The sequence below is a fragment of the Ctenocephalides felis genome, unplaced genomic scaffold (genome assembly GCF_003426905.1).
Source record: "Ctenocephalides felis isolate EL2017-DRISC unplaced genomic scaffold, ASM342690v1 CF-g0.4_SCAFFOLD_03572, whole genome shotgun sequence".
Classification (NCBI taxonomy): Eukaryota; Metazoa; Arthropoda; class Insecta; order Siphonaptera; family Pulicidae; genus Ctenocephalides; species Ctenocephalides felis.
The window spans coordinates 11872830-11893374 of record NW_020539726.1 but is presented as its reverse complement, the minus strand read 5'-3'; the positions used below and the strand labels follow the sequence as shown (position 1 = coordinate 11893374).

The window sequence follows — 20545 nt, the reverse complement described above, 5'->3', positions numbered from 1 at the left end:
CCACTGCTCTTTTGTATTAAATTTTTTATTATAATAATAATTGGATAGATATTCCTGTGATTATGTTACGATAAGAACTACATAGTTTGTATTCAAATCATAACTACTTTCAAAACGTTGAGTTAAAAAAACATTTTCTGTTATATTTGATTAAAATTTCTGTAAAAAATCAAGATCATTTTTAAATTTATAGTTAGATAAATTAGACTAATTAAATTGCTTTGCAAAGTCAAAGTCTGCGAAACTGTAAATATGTCTTACAATTAGTCTTAAACATTAATGACCAAATCATTGCAATATATGAAAGAAATTTCTTTGCATTATTTGTGAATGAAAATAACACACGGTAAACACTCTATTGCTAAAAGGTATCGTAGGTTGAACAAGATAAGATTATGCATTCAAATTTATTGAACATGGAATTTATCACTTAAATAAATTAATAATAAAATAGACCAAATAAGCTGTAACTTAATTAAAAAAGTTAACTCATTATTTTTCAATAAAAAGTACACTAAGAAAACACCATTTGATGGAAGATGTCAAGGATTGATAAAAATGAGATGGAAAATGACACAATGATTGGCAAAATGTGCAACAATGTGGAAACATCGTAATATACAAGAAAAAAGTTAATTAACCTTCTTAAAATAAGAGTAAAAATTAGCTCACATACCAAAATCCTATTTCCAGACGAATGCCCTATTATTTTTTCCAACAAAAATGTATGTAAAATTAAATATAGGCTAAAATTTGAATCCTAAAAAATTCAATAAGCATCTTTACAATACAATATGATTTTTCACTGTTTGTGCATTTCCATCTCTGAAAAGTTCCATATAATATAAGCAAAATAGCCACAATACATCAAAGAGTCATTGTATCGATTTTTGCATGCCCGCACGTACATCTAACATGCCATCCTATTTTCGCTGAAGTTTTTTAGAGTTAATACGATCGCCTTGTACAAACAGCGAATATCTAACATGGAAATATTATATTGACACAACCGAGAAACACCACCACCCCGAATGTCTCACACCCCCTATGAACTCTCTGGAAGAGAACCTATCCATTTCTCATTTCACATAACAGATATAGGAAATAGTAGGTTTCTAGAGTTACACACGGCGACGAACAGAAATCTGATATTACATGTATTATCCTAATAGAAAATACTATTTATCGTAATGGAAAATCGTGTTTTACGTATTAATGTGATTTTCAAGACAATGTCTTGTTTGGACAGAAATTTGATAAAAAAAAAATAGCTTAAATATTTGGATGGTAAGGGTAAGGTAATTATTATTTAGTTTTTTTTTTTCAAATATTCAAGAGAATATTCAAGAACAAACCATAAAAAATTATATAATAGAAGCAAGTGCCAATTTTATGTAATTTTACCATAAAATAATAAATGAAATTTTTTGCCTATCTCTACGTTTCAAAGGTTTCTGAACATTTTAGAGCCTACCTAAGAAAAAATTGTAGTATATGTAAGTATATATGTGTGTAGTATGTATGTATGTGCGGATACAATTTTTTGTCTACAACTTAGAGAGCAACAGATCAACCGATTTGAATGATTCAAACAACAATCGATTTCTTTAGACGTAAAAATGTGCTTATTAGTTTTTTGCAAAGGCACATCAACCATCACGAGGGTACGGGGCAAAAAGTTCCAAAAATGATAGATCTGTTTTTGAGAGAACTGAGAGTCCGATTTAAATTAAAATTCAATAAACATTGCACTTGTATTGACGGACAAAAGAATTGGTTAAATGTCTGGGAAGATAAGTCCAGCGGTTTCTGAGACCTAATAAAGTTTAAAAAATGCCATTTGGCAGTGAAAAATGATCATTATATATATGCACATAGAATTATCAGATATTTTATAGAGGTTTTAATTTTAAGTACAAATTTTGTTTACATTTATATGAGTTCCGTACCAAAATTTATAATGTTTACGTGGCGCTTACGCGCTTCTAAATTTTGTCTCAACAGCTACGAAGCACTATAGTTTTGCAAAAAAATTAAATTTTATCAAAATTTTCATGATTATCCAAAAATGTCTTTTTCAAAATATTCAAAAAAAAAAAATTAAGATTTTCAAGTTTTAAATTACGCTACGAAAAGTTCTAGCAATTATCCTTAGGGCACAATGGCATGCACCACTGGTCATTCTTTTTTTTTAAAGAAATGTTTTTCAATAGTATTTAGAATCAGAAACCTTTTATTGAGGCGCAAATAATTATTATATCGTTTAAACAATATGCACAAAAAAAATTATTCCATTAATTTTTGTGCTAGGAATAGTTATAAGTACGATTAGTTATAATTCAATATGTTCATCATAAAAATTACCATTGTGGATCAAAAAGTAACGAAATTTAAAAGTCAAAATAAACCAAATGAATTATAACGCCCTTATTTGAAGAAAAAAAAATTCTAAAATTTTTCAAGAAACCCAATATTTTTTAAGTTATTGGTAACTAAAAATTCTGATCTTTTTGTCGCAAATGTCTTCACAAATGTCTATTTTAACAAAAAACGAACAAAAGTATGGTAGTTCAAAGCAAGTTCAAAAGATCAAAGCCGTCGTCTACTTAGTGAAAAATTTAATCAATGTATTAAATGCCATTTAGCAGCGAGCAAATACAGTTTATACATCCTGACGAAATAGTTTTGTAGCACTTGAATTAAGATTTAAAATAAGCATTCTGCCCCTAATTTAAGTGACCAAATAGAAAAGTTTTACTTCTGTAGAACGAAATAATGCAGCAATTAATCCTTCTCGTACACTCAACCTAGTGCCGCCACATATACATGGGGTCCAGCAAACCCCAACGTTGTTCAAATGATCGCTATGGGCAGACTATTAGTTCGATAAAAAAAAACAGAAAACAAATTAATATTGGTACTCTCTACAATGCGATAGCATAATTTTTAAAGGAAAAAAAACATTGAAATTGAAATTTAAAGACTTTAAGAATACTCGGAATCTAGAAACCTAGTAAAAAATGATCGCTAAAAGTGGCGCTGCTGTCCAGTGTACCTCAAGTGTACGAGTAGGATACAAGTAATTCAGATAATAACAATTGTAATCAATTTGAAATACTATATCTATATATAAAGAAAATTAGTATGAATTTAATATGTCAATTCTTAAGCTGTGACCCTTTCCCTGACGTGACTTTGCACACCTGCTCCATCGCAGATGACTCCTCCAAAGAGCAATTCCTTATCCACACTCATATAATATATAACACACAAACAACAACTCTCTCCTTCGCCAAACCCTCCCCACACCCCCCATACATCCACCGCCTTCGTCACCGCGCACCGACCTTACTGCGTTGACCCATAAGACCCATTATCCCTTGACGCCTCTCTTGCTCCGGGTCGCGCGAACATGAGAGCTGTTCGCAATGTATCTATATGTAAATTCGCTCGCGGGAGACGCAATATGCGTCCGCCTAGCCAGTTTATCTCTAATAATTGATCTTCGAGCAAAGTATATTACGTGCAAATTTGTCTAACCGCATGAGATGTATTAATGCAAATGTGGTGGAATTCGTGAGACGCAGATGTAATAATGTACGGGCAAGTGCTGACTTGAATTCGACTGTAGAAGATGAAACATTAAAATATCTACTGGAGGGACTCTCCACAAGACGTGACGCCATTTGACAGATGGTGACAGCGAGAACCATCACTTCACAGCAATTATGGAATGAACAGTTCGAGAATTTTATTGTTCGGTACGGAAACTATATATCGAATATTGGGTTTGGAAAACAGTTTTGAGTGAAGTTAAAGCAGGAAGAAAAGTCAAGCATACAGCTATAGGATAAAAACTTTACCATCTCCGATAGTGTTATGCCAAATTACAATTATTTTCTAACAATTCAATTATAACAACAGACCATATAATAAAGTGGTTTCCAACCATTTTTGCCCAGCGCCCTCTGCTCTAATAAAAAAAAATGTTACGCCCTTCTGAATTTTTTCAACAATTTAATTTTATAAATACTCAACTGATATTATCAAACTGCAAATTAATATGAAATATTATGTAAAACTATGAATAAAAACTAATTATTTTTTGTTTATTTTTTATTGTCATGTCAAAAATGTTGGGTTATTTTCTAAAATAGTATTCTGGCAACAGATGTGTGCGTCCCTCTGAGGAGGCCCGCCCCACAGGTTGGAAACCGCTGATATGATGTTATAATAACTATGAATAATAGAAATAATGATAAATTTGATTATGGATAAATTATGGGTGAATCTGTACCATTCCTTGACAATCGCCACTAAAAAATTTCATGAGAATTGGTCCAGGCGACTAGAACCATTTGGTTCTAATGTATAAACTAGCAACCAGCATTCACCAGGCTCAAAACGGGAAAGGAGGTCTTGGAAATAAATGCAAGGAGATGAAAGTCAAATCGCAAAAATCTAAAATATATATTTTACTTATCTTTATTTTTCAGAGATTTCTGAACACATTGGCATACTTTAGAATCAAATGGACGCATATATAGGAGTGGGTGCGAATGTTTGGATACAATTTTTCGTCTACGATATTCAAAGTACCGATTAAAAATACATTCTATTCGAGCTGATGAGGAAACGTGCTGATTAGTTTTTGGCACAGGCAGGTCCGACGATTTTAGAAATACGGAGCAAAAAGTAAAAACAATCAGTTTTTGAGAGAACCGCACATCCTATTAGGAAGTTTCAGAAAACATTCGATTGCTATTAATAGATTGAATTAAATTGATTACATTTTTGCGAAAGCAAGTCAAACGGTTTCGGGCATACGAAGCAAAAAGTGCAAAAAATAGCAGTCTTTGAGAGTATGTCACATCCGATTAGAGTGATTCAAAAAGCATATTGCTTGTGTCGACAATGTTTATTTTTTTGTTTTTGTCGATAAATATAGATAAAGCGCAAATATAAGCCTTTAAATTGTACTAAATTCATAGAATACAACGATGAAATTAGCAGTATTTATAATATTAATATCTAAAATATTTGTAATTACCTATTGATGGATTTTTCTTGATAATTAATTATTTTTATTTTGTGAATATTTGATTGTTGTACGGTAAGTTCCAGCAATTTGCTTTAAGGCATAATGCAATACATTGCTAGTTTTTTTAACGGTGGATTAGTTGGTCTGATTCAAAAAGTAATTAGAGTAGAAATTAAACTTCAATCACCTCTGATAAGTTTTAATTTTAATTTTGTTTAGCTTCGAATAAACTTCCCCACACAGCAAAATAGTACGATGCTATTTTGTCTATTATTTAAGCCTCTAGTGTAATATCTTGCGAAAAGAGAACAAAAATGTATATCTATAATCAAAACATCTGATAATTGCAATAAACTTAATCGAAATCGCCGGGTATTGGCATAAAGCTATAATAACTTTTTTTTTCATTGTTTCCACAGCAATCTCTTTAATATTGTTCTGTAAGCTGTTTTTGTGTATGACTTATGACCTAAGGTATTGATATGAGAAGCAACCCATCGGTTCATCCTTCTCCTATGTGTGGGGTTTTATATATATTAGCTCTTATGTCTAATAGTGTGTATATGATTGTATGATGCAACTATGTCCACAAAGGACGATTACCACTTGGAATTATTTTGTGATCTATAACATCAAAGTTGCCTGATGTCAGGCTTGGCGGTAGCGGGAATCGAGCCAGCGAACCTGGGTCTAGTTGGTGATAGACCACGCTCCAACCGATTTCGCCACCGCTGGCCCACTCTAATAACTTCAATAGAAATAATTACAAAGAGCAATAAATAAGTCCTCAGAAAACATAAGTTATACATAACCATCCTTATCCAAATGCGTTATGATGAGGATTTACATAAACATAATAAAATACAGAGATAATAAACAGTTAATAAAGAATAATAATCCTATAATATATTACGCCGAATACAGCTAAGCCATCATTGAAAACATTCCCTAATGTATCTTTTACCGAAAGCTAATCATTTATGTCCTTATCAGTTTTAGTTTTGTCCTAAAGCGTTATAATTTCTATTGGAGTGGCCATTAGGCGCTGATTCGGCAATTCCGGTACGCGCCCGTGATCGCTCTAAGGAGCACTAGTGCGTTATAAATATCAGGTTAGATTCAATTGCAGACACACTTCGCAGTCTGAAATGAGACTAAACGGCGGCGAAAATAGGCCGTTAAATCAAGTGCGCCGGAACGACACTTAAAATATTTCGAACAACATATTGTTATGACCGGCTGTTATATAAACGAGTCGGTTAACGAAATTTCTGAGATGACTCAATTTATAAATTTAGGAGAATGAACTAGTAGTGTATAGCATTATGCTTTACGGCAAATTGCTAAAACTTCCCGCACCGTAATTAATCATTAGAGGTTTATACATATTATTAACTTCTCAAAAAAAATTGTGGGAAAAAATCCGATTTCCTAATTTTATTTTTTCTCGACGTTTCAAGCCATTCTGAATCGAAAGAAACCAAACTTTGCAAAAAGTGTCTATTCGACGTAGCTGGATAAAGAATATCTAGCGTTTGTCAGTTTTGCGCGACGATCAGCCAAGCCGATTTTTTGTCAATAGCATAAAAATTAAAAAATTTTTGTCCACGTTTTAGCCCGCAATTCTGAATCAATTTTAAAAATCCAAAAACTATTCGAAAGATAATATTTGGATATTATTTGATTTGTTTCGGACAAAGATCGGCTCATCCGTTTCTTCGTAGTGTACTGTTGAAAAAAAAAAATCGATGAAACTTTTTATGTTGATATATAGCATGATCCAGAAGAAACAAAGTTTACGGCCCTACAACAAGTAGTTTAATTTTAAAAATTCAAAGTTTGAAAAAATATAGTCAAAATTTGTGTCAAAAGTTGCTTTTGAGATGTGAAAAATTAAACATTGACAATTATTTACAATTTGGAATAAAAAGCTACAATCTTAGGACATACAAGCACGTGTCTGTGTTATATAATTAATATAATTATAGATAATTTGATATTGAAATGGGTTTGATAAGAAATTGCAATGTTTAGATTTAATTTAAATCTATAACTTTATTCTAGAAATGAAAAGTTGAAAATTTTATCTAAATATCTAAATCTCAATTTCGGTTGACAAAATGAATTATTACATATTTTGGTAAGTTTATGCAATTAGCCTTGAGGCAAAATGCCACTTTCAACTAGTTTGAAACTTATTATCTCCAACGTTATAAAGTAAATAATGCATTTTCAAATTACACAAGATAATTAAAATACTAATAAATCAATCTGATAAACTTATTAAATATGCTACTAGTTTTTATTCCGGAAACTAAACTAGCTGTAAGTGGAATTCTGTCTTAAGGCAATTAGGGCATCGTGCCTTAAGGCAAATTGCTGGAACTTCCCGTACCAAAAATTATTATTTTTTTTTAAAACGATTAACATTTTTGAAAAAAAATTACTTTGAAAAAATAAGATTTTTGAGAAACTATAAATTGGACAAAAAATTAGTTTTTTTTGAAAAAAAAAAATTTTTTTAAAAAAATGTTTTTTTAAAAAAAATTTTTTTTTTCTTTATTTTGACATATTGTGGAAGATCTGAACTTTTTTTTCAAAGCAATCGTACTGCTGTAACTACATAGGGACAAAATATAAAGCGCGTAAGCGCCGCGTCGCTGTCTAACGCATAAGCATTGGTACGGAACCGATAGGAATGTTAACAAAATGTATACTTATTGTTAAAATCTCTATAAAATGTCTGATAATTTGATGTGCATATGTCTAATGATCATTTTTGACCGCCAAATGGCTCATTTTTTTACTTTTTTCTCTATATCTCCGAAACCGCTGGACCTACCTTCATGAAAGTTGTATCGATTCTTCATCTTGTCAATACAAATAAAATGTTGTTTGAATTATTAAAATCGGACGCTCCGTTCTCTTAAAAACTGAGTTACCGTTTTCGGAACTTTTTGCCCCGTATCTTCGGAACGGCTTGACCTGCCTTTGCCAAAAACTAATCAGCACGTCTCCTTATCAATACGGATCGAATGTTTTTTGAATTATTCAAATCGGTTGATCCGTGTTCCCGAAATCGTCGACGAAAATTTGTATCCGCACATACATACACACACATACATACATACATACATACACACACACACACACACACACACATACACACACACACATACATCCATTTTTTCTAAGGTATGCCAAAATGTTCAGAAACCTCTGAAACGTAAAGATATATAAAAATTTTCATTATCGATTTTTTTGCGATTACTATAACTTGCCCTACGGGAAGTTAATAAACGATAAAATAGACTTTGAATCAATATTATTTATCATAAGAAAGTTCATAACCGCTGAATCTACCTTACCAAAAATTTAATCAGTTCTTCATCTTGTTAATGCAAGTAATATGTTTTGAATTATCAAAATCGGACGCTTCGTTCTCTTAAAAATTGAGTTACCGTTTTTGGAACTTTTTGCCCCATATCTTCGGAACGGCTAGACCTGCCTTCGCCAAAAACTAATCAGCGCATCTCCTTATCAATACGAATTGATTGTTATTTGGATTATTCAAATCGGTCGATCGGTGTTCCCGAAAATTTGTATCCGCACACACACACACTTACATCCATTTTATCTAAGGTATGCCAAATTGTTCAAAAATCTTTGAAACAAAAAGATATATAAAAATTTTCAATTTTTAGTTTTATGGTTTAGTTTATAAGTGTGTGTGTGTGTGTGTATGTGTGCGAGTGAATGACATAAGCCAAATAGCTCACAGAATTGTCCTGTATTCTGATTGCTATTGAAAATAAAACTAGTGGAGTGTGTGGCATCGTGCCTTAAGGCAAATTGCTGGAACTTCCCGTACCGGAAAGAAATGTTCGAGAAATATTAAATGTTTTCAAATAGATTATTATAAATATTGTAACATTGTCTAATATTTATAAGAATTATATAAACTGAATTGCAAAGTTGAAATTATTTATTTAAAGTATATTAGAACTTTAGTCAGAATTGAAAATAAAATCTGAATTATTTTCGATAAACAAAAAAAAATTTTATACATACATACATACACACACACACATCCATTTTTTCTGAGGTATGCCAAAATGTTCAAAAACCTTCAAAACGTCGAGAAATGTAAAAATTTTCAATTTCGATTTTTGGACGATTACAATAAGTTACCCTACGGGAAGTTAAAAAATCATTAGTTAATTATATTAGTTATTATTGAAGTATTATAATTAGGAATATAATTGTGCACATTTTCACCGCGTATATATTTTATTGTCTGTTTTTTGTATTTTTATAGCCAATATTTTTTATTATATAAGAATATTTGTAAACATACGTTAAGAATAAAAAAGAGTATGCATACTAAAAAAAATTAATTCTAATCATTCCTTCACACCGTCAAAACTTGCAAAATGCTTCTTGAACCATACTGATCGCTCCAAATCTCGGTAACAGCACGTTCACCTCTCAATACAAATCGATTAGTTTGTGAATCATTCAAATCGGTTGATCCATGCTCCAAAAATCCTAAACAAAAAATTGCATCCGAACATACATACACACGCACACACATACATCTATTGTTTCTAAGGTATGCCAAAATGTTGAGCCCTTGAAGAAAAACTTTAAGAAACTAAAATGAAAACAATAATGGTTTTCCGTCACTGCTCCTGAATATGTATAATTATAGAAGATACAATAAACTGTTGCATTATTAAAATATGTATAAATATATAATATTTGTTACAAAGTTAAAATAAAGTGAATCAGATTGAACACATGAAATTTTCGAAAGTGCATCCGACACTGAGAAACCAAGATTCGTCACTGCTCCAAGACGATCCATCAATATTAATTCGTAGGAAACTATTGAAATATCTAGCACATCCGGTATCGTGCTTAATTTTTATGGATTCAGCGCGCGTCACAGCTAATTTAAATAAATCTTCATGATCACCAATTAACAAGGATTGTCACTCCTAATTAGCACTAATTAAATTACAGTTAACTAAACTGACCGACTGCCGTGAATTAACAATAGGAGAACATTGAGTACGAACATTACACGATATGCTCGTACATTGATTACAGTAAAAGTATAGGTGTGTACGTGTCGTATTCATAACCGGGACATATATTATTTTTAAACAAATCATTTGAATAATTTGGGCACATGACAAATTAAAAATTGTAATGTTTCATTAAAAAACATCCAATGATTTTTATGATTTACTAATCAACCCTCATGCGTTAAAGTGATAGTAATTATTAACTTTTCAAAGTTGAAGTTAATGTTTGTATCAAAAAATTCGATTTGCTAATTTTATGTTTTCTCGACGTTTCAAGCCATTCTCAATCGAATGAGACTAAAATTGAAAAAAGTATGTGTATGAACAATTTTTTTATTTAGATTTTCTTAAATAATATTGATATTTTATTATACACTCTATATATTTGTATGTAATCTGAATTACTCCAAAAGCATAATTGATAAAAAACATTATAAATACTTCGAAAACTATACGTATGATAATTTTACAGACTAGTATGAAATGCTATCTAGGTTTATGTTTATTGTATTTTCAGGTCAGTGTCAGATTCGGAGAGAAAATTGTTGATAATTCACATGCTTATGGTATTCTGAATCCTTTGCAAAAAGAACTATGATTTATTGTCATTTATATACGATTCAATTGATTATGCCATTTCTTACTAAGCAAAGATAAAAATGATATAAAATTTACTCTACTATATGCAAGCCAAAAATTATAAGCATATGATAACCTGTTAAGATGATCAAACTTAATACAATTTCTCGCATAATACGCTACTTTACGCCGGTTGCTGCATTTTGAAATCTATCATCCCTATCCCGCATAATAGGCTTACTCGCCTAAGATGAGCTTTTGCAATTATTTGTGTTTCAATAACGGTTATAACAACAAATTTTACATTGCATTATTTCTGAGCGATACATTTAGTATAGCATATACATATACATGTTGTATAGTATACCATGGGTAGAAATTAATTGTATCTAAATTTTGATATTAAATATCGAGATAGTTAGAATTGAATTATTTAACAAACTTGTAAAACTTGTTTGCAAAAAAAATATTTGCGAAAACTTACAGTTTTGCTAATCAGGAAACAAATTGAAATCCATTGTCATCTACATAAGAATATTATATATTATAATTTAGCTCAAATATTAACTAACAAATAGGTCAAATTTGATTAAAGGCGTATTCTGATCTAGAATTTTAAAAAATCGATTTTGTTATCGATGATTTTTTAAAGGTCACTATCCAAGAATGATTTTGTAAGAATATTTTTCAAAATTTAAATTAATTTCGAAATATAGCTGTTTGAACACAATAATCTTATCGTATGTTTCCTTTCAGTGCAAAACGCAAAAATGCGTTTTTTCTCGAAATTGTCTTTTTGATATTTTATCCACGATTTCGGAACTTCAACTGGACCAATTTATTTAAAAAATTACAAAATCTTTTTTATGAGCTGCATTTCAGAAGAACTATCTTCAAATTCCAATTTTAACTATTTTTAAAAAAATCCAGAATATCAAAAAATATTCTATTATTCATACAGTCGACAATTTGTGAATTCATATTTTTTAACTCGTCGATTCATGCAATTGTGACATCATTCTAGACTTTTTTCTCTTTCGGATTACATATTTGAAACGCTGTGTATGGTCAGATGCCAATTTTTGAGATATTCTAAAAATTTTTGAGACATTCTAAAATTAAAACTTTGACTAATTTTAATTTGTCTGGATTTTCAAAACATCAATTAAAAGCTTATAGAAAAAAGTATAGCAAAAACATTATTAGCACTTTTTACGACCTTCCAAAAAACATATTAAATTTTAGCCTCTATAGGCCAGAATACCATGTTAAATGTGTGTAAACTATATAAAGAATTGGTAAATTTTATTATATATAATACGTTAAAATTTATAAGAATTTAAGACAGTTGATACACTAATTATCACATTTTTATGTGATAGCAATATTTTTATGTGATATTTTTAACCTTGAACAAACAAAATAATATTTGACTTATAATGACACAGATAAGCTCTGTGCATAATTTTTCAGCCAAAAAATAAATTCCATCATAATGGTTTCTGCATGCGTATTACCCGATGGGGTGAACGTAACGATTACATTTTTTTCTAGCGAGTGTCCATTTCACACACGAGGAAGAAATATATATCATTTACGCCTGAGGCAAAAATAATGAGAATTTCGGGACTCCGCGTACGTATATAAACTTTTTAGGGTGAAACTGGAATGGTAAAAAAACACATCAATTGCATTTGTTCACCCCTATTTTTTATCCCCGGCCGGCACACATATTAATGTGTGTGGGCATATACGCACGAGGACGTAAACTAACTTTCGTTTATATTTCATGTTGTATTGTTGGATTCGCTGAAATTTTATGTCGGAAATATTTTACGGAAGCTAGGAGAAGGTCACGTATCGATTTTACATTTCGTATTGTTTAAAGCAAAGAGTTTTATGCATTTATACAAATATAAGACTTACCAATCATCGCAGAAAACTTGTAACTCCATGAATAATTATGTAGTGTATCATTAGTACCCTGCAAATAAAAAATGAAGATTATTGTTATGCAATAATTAGAATTTTTATTACCAAACTACTAATTTACTAATCCAATATTTCTTGCTAAAAAGTCTTTTAAGGAAGTGACCCTTTTTAGTACATTCATATTCAAACAGATTTTAATGTGGTATTTTTATAGGTACTATACACTTTGATGCATCCGATTATCCTTGCGATACAGTTAATCTAAAAAAATATAGAATATAGCAGATGCATATATCAATGTGGCAAAATGTAGAAAATGTAAAAGTATAGAATAGGAAAATACCTAAATAATCAGTCATTTACCTAGACTGGTATATTAATTATAGAAATGTAAGTTTATTAACATCCCGAAGGAGAAGTTTATGTTTACATAAAAAAATCCGATTTGCCAATTTTATGTTTTCTCGACGTTTCAAGCCATACTGAATCGAATGAGACCAAATTAGGAAAAAGTATGTGTGTGTGCGTGTGTGTATGTGAACAGATTTCTTGTAAATCGACGTTCTCAAAAACGGAATTGAAAGTCATTTGATGTATCTCGATGAGGACTAACGTTGACAGTTTTGCACGACGATCGGCCTAGCCATTTCTTTGTAAATTGCAGAAAAGTGAAAAAAATTTTGTCCACGTTTTAGCCCGTAATTCTGAACCGATTTTGAAAATTCGAAAACCGTTCGAAAGATATTGGATGGTTTTCGGTAAAGTTTGGCCGAGCCGTTTTCTTGTAATAGTGTGTAAAAAAAAATTTCAACTATAATTTCACGATAAATACCATGGTCTTATAGATCATACTAAATCATCATACTAAAATATTACGGCCCTGCGACAAGTCGTTTAACTTTAAAAATCCGTCTAAGTTTGCAAAATTTATTATCGTTTTTTGGGCATTTGTCAAAATTAGATCCACGTGTTCCCAAAAATGCCTGAATCGATTTTAGAAATTTAAAAGCCATTTGATGTATCTCAATGAGGACTATCATTTGTCAGTTTTGTGTGACGATCCGCCGAGCCGTTCTTTTGTAATTAACTGTTGCAAAAAAAAAATAAGCCGATTTTTATGGAACTTTTTTGGCAATATATATCATGGTATTATAGAACTTACTGAAATATTACGACCTTACGACAAGTAGTTTAATTTTTAAAAAAATGTAGTTTAAGTTTGAGAAAATGGGTGGCTTTTGTGACGTTTGTTGAAATTTACTACGATTTACTTGGTATAACGATAGAGTACTTGGTCTTAGTGAACATACTAAACCGTTAAAGCCCTCCGAAAACTGGTTCAAAATATAAAAATTATTGATTTTTTAAAATTTGCTTTTAAAAAATATTCCGACCGGGTTAAAGTGTTCGATTTTTAAGAATGTGTAATAAATCCACTTCGAATACTTTTTACTACTCATAAATTAATTTATCTATCATGGATTAAGTCGATTATTTACACATATCGGGAAGTTCATGTTACTTTCCTCAAAGAAAAATACCAATACTAACTAGTATACAATTAGATTCAAAACCGTTATTTTAGGTTGTCATCGTCTTCGTCAAATTAGCTTCAAAATAATTGACTGTAAAATATAAATTCTATATCATTCAGGTTATTCTGCATCACAATGAAAATGAATGTCCGCGAATGAGTTAAATACATTTTTCTTGATAATCATTTTTAATTCAACTTATGAATTTGAATTACTCTCAGTACATACAAAATTAATAGTGATAAAGAGAATATGAACCAAGATAAATGAATAAAATATGTAGTAGAACAATTACATTTAATTGATTTAAATCTCTTCCTAGATGAAGACTATTATATTACTTTGCGACAGACACTAATTAAAAATGATTACTTTTGATTAGTTTTAGAACAAATGTCCAAAACACAAAAATGTGAATGCATATACAATTGAATTAACTTACAATTATAATTATCATTGATTAAGTAAATACTGATTCTGAAATATTGACCGATTATGATAAAATAATTTGCCTACTAGTTTCAAGAACCCTTTTTGCCTTAGGAAAAGTTACATGATATTCTCTATATATGTGAATTAGTAATAATTAATAAAAATCAAGAAGACTTAAAAAGAATTTAAATTTAGTTATATGAAAACATTTTTTCCACCGTTGATTTCGAACAAAGTTTTGGTTTTTCACTAAAACTAATCAATCCGATCTCCGAATGATATCTCATACAAACACACTTACAGAACGAGCTTAGAACATAAGTATGTCCTAATTATTTAAGGAATTTTCAGAATTAAGCCAATTATCGTGAATCTATAATGTTTTAGTAAAAAAATCATAAAAATTGTCAAAAATAATTCTTTAATTATTAATTACAAATAAATGGCTTGGGTGTACTTTACAAAAACCAATCAGCATAAATCCGACTGGTATTTTTCGGAATCGGGTATATTTATGGGCAGCGGTTAAAAATATTGATAATGTGGTCACAAGCCCATCGATATTGAACAAAAGACATTCACTCACTTTTTTGCGCCAAATAATTCACTGTATCAAAAGCGCAGCTGGAGATTATAGGTGTCCAGCGAATCAAGTCCAAATAATTTTTTACGTAAATATTACTCCATTATTCGATATAATCCTTAATAGATTATTTTTTCTATGCGTTCGATTGATAAAAAAGTGATTTATCATTACCAAGTAATATTAAATATTGTTAAATTTCCTATCCACATGTGTACACCACGTATGTTTGTAATGTATTTCTGATATTGGGGCGAAATTACATCCTTCCCTGCTGTTTTTTTCCTCTCAAAAGATACTGTCCACTAGGGTCACAATCGCATTTATTATAAATACAATACCGCAAAATATGAGGATTCTTCCTAATATTAATGAAAAGCGTAACCGTTTATCTATGGTATTTAGGGGCTTATATGCGTTTTCAGCAAATGCGTTGCCATTTTATCATAAAAAACTGTGGCTTAACGGAGCTTACATTAAAATAACATATCTATCCCATACGTAGGCAATTCGTAGGCCCTGGGGCCAATTCGAGTTCGTGAGCCCATTACTTCGAATGGGTACATGACTTAATTTACATATCAATTCTGTTTTATCTCGAAAAATGTAATTTTAAGCTTTTCTCAATATTCTTTACGTAATTTATTCCTTAGTTAAAAGAATGAGTCCTCGTATGAGGAAGGCAATATTGTTTGGAACTAAGCCTCGATTGGGAAAATATATGCATGGCTGAAATGAATACTTGGAAATTTATAGTCTAATAAATTATGAGACTTTAGCAATATTATCAATAGAGTTCAAATATTACTTGAAATTAAATAATATTAGATACGTAGTGAAAAATATTAATTGATATATAATTAAATATGATCATAAAAAATAAGCAATTGGTAAATGCTAATATTGATGAAATAAGAATAAAACTTTTTTGTGCGATCTGAAAAGTTTAATTAAACCTGAAAGCATTAGTAAAATAGTAATTAATATATCGATTTAGTTAAAAAAAACTATGATCTTTATTCCAATGTGATGAATTAGAAATGTTTTGATTATTCAGTACAAATATTACAGACGTGATTTTAAGGGATGATGTAATGCGCAATTAAATGTATATTGAATTGTTCATATTTTTTATATGAATATTTTGTATATGCTGCATCTTTAATTTTTTCAATGATTTCTATTGCATAAGCAATTAAGGAAATATAAATGTTCGCAAAAATCGGAAATGTAAAATTTTATATATCATTAAGTTTCGAAGGCTTCTAAACATTTTGGCATACCATAGAAATAAATGATGTACGTGTGTGTGTATGTTGGACACGATTTTTCGTCTACGATTTCGGGCGCACGCATCAACCGATTTAAATATTTTAAGAAAAACTGATTTAACTTGATAGGGAAATATGCTGTTTGTTTTTCAGCATTTTAAAGATACGGGCAAAAATGGTAATTCAATTTCAGAAATGAAACGCTGGAATGAAAACTTTTGAGAATACAGGTTTAGGTGAAAATTTAGAGAACAGAAGAAAAAGTTTCAAACCCAGGCTTTTAAAATTATGTAAGCTCACTTATATACATGAAATAGTCAAGTTTAATATTTGAATTTTGTTCAGAAAATTAAACTGTGAACTTACAAATAGAATTAAATAAAGCTAGTTTAATATTTGTATTTTGTTAAGAAAATTAAACTATGAACTTGAAATTGAGAATTGAATAAAATGATATGCATTTCCAAACACATGCTATATAATATGCCTTATCAAGAATATATAATTCATTCATTCATATTTTCTCAAAGAGCAAAAAATTCTCAAAGTCAAGTGTACGACACCTTTCGTTGCCTAATTTATATGCTCCTACATTTCGTCTATAAAACACAACTTATAATAGTGACATCATTTATAATAATATATTTGAAAAATTTGGAATTATATATTCCCAAGAAAGTTCCAGCAATATGTCTTAAGGAACGATACCATGCTCCACTAGATTATTGTGACTTTAAGCAATATAGACTAAAGATTATTTAAATGAATTTTGTCATTAAAACAAGTAATGTAATAGAAATTAATAATAGTGCACTCGTATATCAACAAAGAATGTTGTCCACAACTGATAATTTCACATAACACAGGCATACTAGTATTTGTGATTTCCTCCATGTAGCCAAATTATGAGTAATTTATAATACAATTTATTACCTATATTGTATGAAAACATAGCAACCAATTCGGATAATAATATGGTCTATTATTTACTAGTTTTCTTAGAATGGAACTTTCAATAGACAACTATAAATAAAAATGCAAAATGCATTTGATAAAGCCATTGAAATGATAAGTTCTGCGAATAATTCTCGAACTTCTTTCATGGTATAAACTTCTCGAAAAAGCGTTTTGACATGCAACACGGATTTAAAGTGCCGAACGATACCTTGTTTGTTGAAGTGCCTTTAAACATGACCCTATTATGAATATATGTGATGAAAATGTCTCGATTTCCAAATAAAAATAGTGCGATTAATACAATTAATAATATAAACAATTATACTTAATACTATATTAAATAAAATATGTTCGATAATAATGGGTACATATTACTCTAAAGTTTAACTAGTGTGGTGTATGGCATCGTACCTTAAGGCAAATTGCTGGAACTTTCCGTACCGTAACGAAATGTTCGAGGAATATCGAATATTTTCAAATAGATTATTATCAATATTGTAACATTGTCTAATATTAATAAGAATTATATAAACTGAATTGCAAACTTGAAATTATTGTTTAAAGTATATTAAAACTTTAGTCAGAAATAAAAATAAAATCTGAATTATTTTTCGATATACATTTTTTTTGAAAAAAAAACTTTGAAACAAAAATTATTTTTTTCCAAAATCAATTTTTTTGTTAAAACTAGCAGCAAGTTCTTTGAATCATTTAAATCGGACGCTTAGTTCTCTCAAAAACTGGCATTGTTTGCACATTTAGCTCTGTATCTTCGAAATGGCTGGGCCTGCTTTTGCCAAAAACTAATAACCACTTCTCCCAATCATTTTTTAGAAAATTCAAATCGGATGCTTCGTTCTCTCAAAAATTCGATTTCTATTTTCTGCACTTTCTGCTCTTTATCTTTACCTTTGCCAAAAACTAATTAGCACATCCCTGTCAATAGAAATCGAATGTTTTTGAACCATTCAAATCGGTTGATCCGTGCGCCCGAAAACGTGAACAAAAAAATGCGGACACACAAAACACACACACACACATCCATTTTTTCTGAGGTATGCCAAAATGTTCAGAAACCTTCAAAACGTCGAGAAATGCAAAACATTTAAATTCCGATTTTTGGACGATTACAATAACGGGAAGTTAATAATAGGAACTTTTTCACAGCATCCAAATGTATAATGATCACCTTGGGAATAAATGAAAATTGTAACTCGAATGTTTACTTAAGATATATGTTCATTATTCATGGTTTATTTAAAAACATTAGGAGTACTTACACTGTTTTGAACGATACTTAAGCCCGAATCACACGAGGCTTGTTTTCTGACGCTGGATTTCCCGCTTGATTTTTTCGCCGATGACGGCGCTATAAATCATGCTATTTTTCAAGCCGTACGCATCACACGAGGCTTGTTTTTGAGCGTTGGTTAGTAAGTGAATCGGTTGCGTGCGACATAACCTTAAAAGTGGTAAAAATGAACAACGCATCTGTACAAAAACTAGATTTTAAGCGATGCCGTGCGATATAACCTCGAAATTCTACACAAATGATTAAGAACAATACTTTTATTTTACCTTTTCTGTTTAATATGGACCATAGAAAATAATATTAATTTTAATAAAAACAATTCAATAAAATTAATATAGTAAAGAGATAATTAATGTAATAATTAAAAAAAAATTGGAAAGTTATATATAATTTATTTAAATTTTCATAAATCTGAATTAAAATTATTGAAATGTTATTATTAAAAATAAATAATATCATTTTTATTATTATGAATACAAATAATAAATTATATTGTAAAAATTTAATTATTGTTTTAGTAAAATTTATAAATATATATTTTAATTTTAAATATTAAATGATTTAAAAATTTTTTTTGTTAATTTTAGAAATATATTTTTCAATAATATTTCTCCAATAAATGAAATAATTAAAATAAATTAAAATCAAAATGTTTCTATATATAAAAAAAAACAAAAAAATGTTTATACTTGAATGAAATAGAAAATGTTTTTGAATATCATTTACGTTTATATTATTTTAAATTATCTAAATGAAATAAAATTTGAAAAAACTATATGTTTTTGCCCGAGACCGATCAATCGACATTGATTTCATAACTATTTCCAAAATATGTCGCACTCTTTTTTCAAGTTTGACAGCAGTGCAGTCACATGATGAACCATGTGACAAAATACTGCTTCCCGATTGGTCCGTGCGGGCAAATCCAGCACGAAAAATAGCGCACGTTCTAATGTTGAAATCCAGCATGCTGGCAAGTAACCGAGATCGCTATGACGTCATTTCGAACCCTCTACAGCCAGGTACCTGGCAAGCAGAGCCATAAAGCAGCAAAACAAGCTCCGTGTGATTCGAGCTTTATTTCTAGGTATGGCAATCCATCAGTTGAATCACTAACCGAGATATAGTTTAATTTTAATTCATTAAATTAAATAATAGTCTAATTAATATTTGAAAACTATTGTAATGTAACTATATGATTGTCTTACTAATTGTGTATTGCAGTTATACCTACGAAAGGTGATTTCCGTTTAAAATTATGTTTAAGAGCTATAACCTCATGTGAAAATTGTATGTCATGCTGCTTGATATCAAACAAGACCAAAGTTGGAATCGAACCCGAGATCAGTTTGTGCAAGCACACACTTTTTTTATTAAAACCTGGCTATAAATGGCCAGTTTCCAGATCAATATGGGCAGAAACTTTGGAAATGTAAGTCTGTTAATGTTGAGTAAGATAATTATTATGAAATAGTTAATTATATGTAATAATCCTTAAGTTGCTTTAGTAAATATATCTTAAAGCTTCACTTTTTTGAAAGCTTTCTTTTTTTATTTTATATCGAATTGATTAATGTTGTTTGTAAATTGTTAATAAGTACATGAACTGTGAATGTAATTATTTTCCTTTCATAAATATGTTTCTAAATAATTATATCTACATAATTAAAAATTTCTTTTAATTATCGTTTATTTGCTACTATTTCTTTAATCTATCAAGTCATCCAAAATTTGCACACTTGTTCATAAATGATTTAAAATTACATGGAACCTGAAGCTCATATCATTTTTTTAACAAAACAAAAGCTTTATG

At 29.8% G+C, this 20545-nt stretch overlaps 1 long non-coding RNA gene across 1 annotated transcript in view; it reads right to left on the bottom strand.

The window, feature by feature from the left end:
- The window catches only part of LOC113387619, a 240613-nt gene that overhangs the window by 112911 nt on the left and 107157 nt on the right, over nt 1-20545 (bottom strand). The window contains exon 3 of the long non-coding RNA XR_003368149.1: nt 12637-12694. This is a non-coding gene — a long non-coding RNA (uncharacterized LOC113387619). The remainder of the gene's footprint in view (nt 1-12636; nt 12695-20545) is intronic.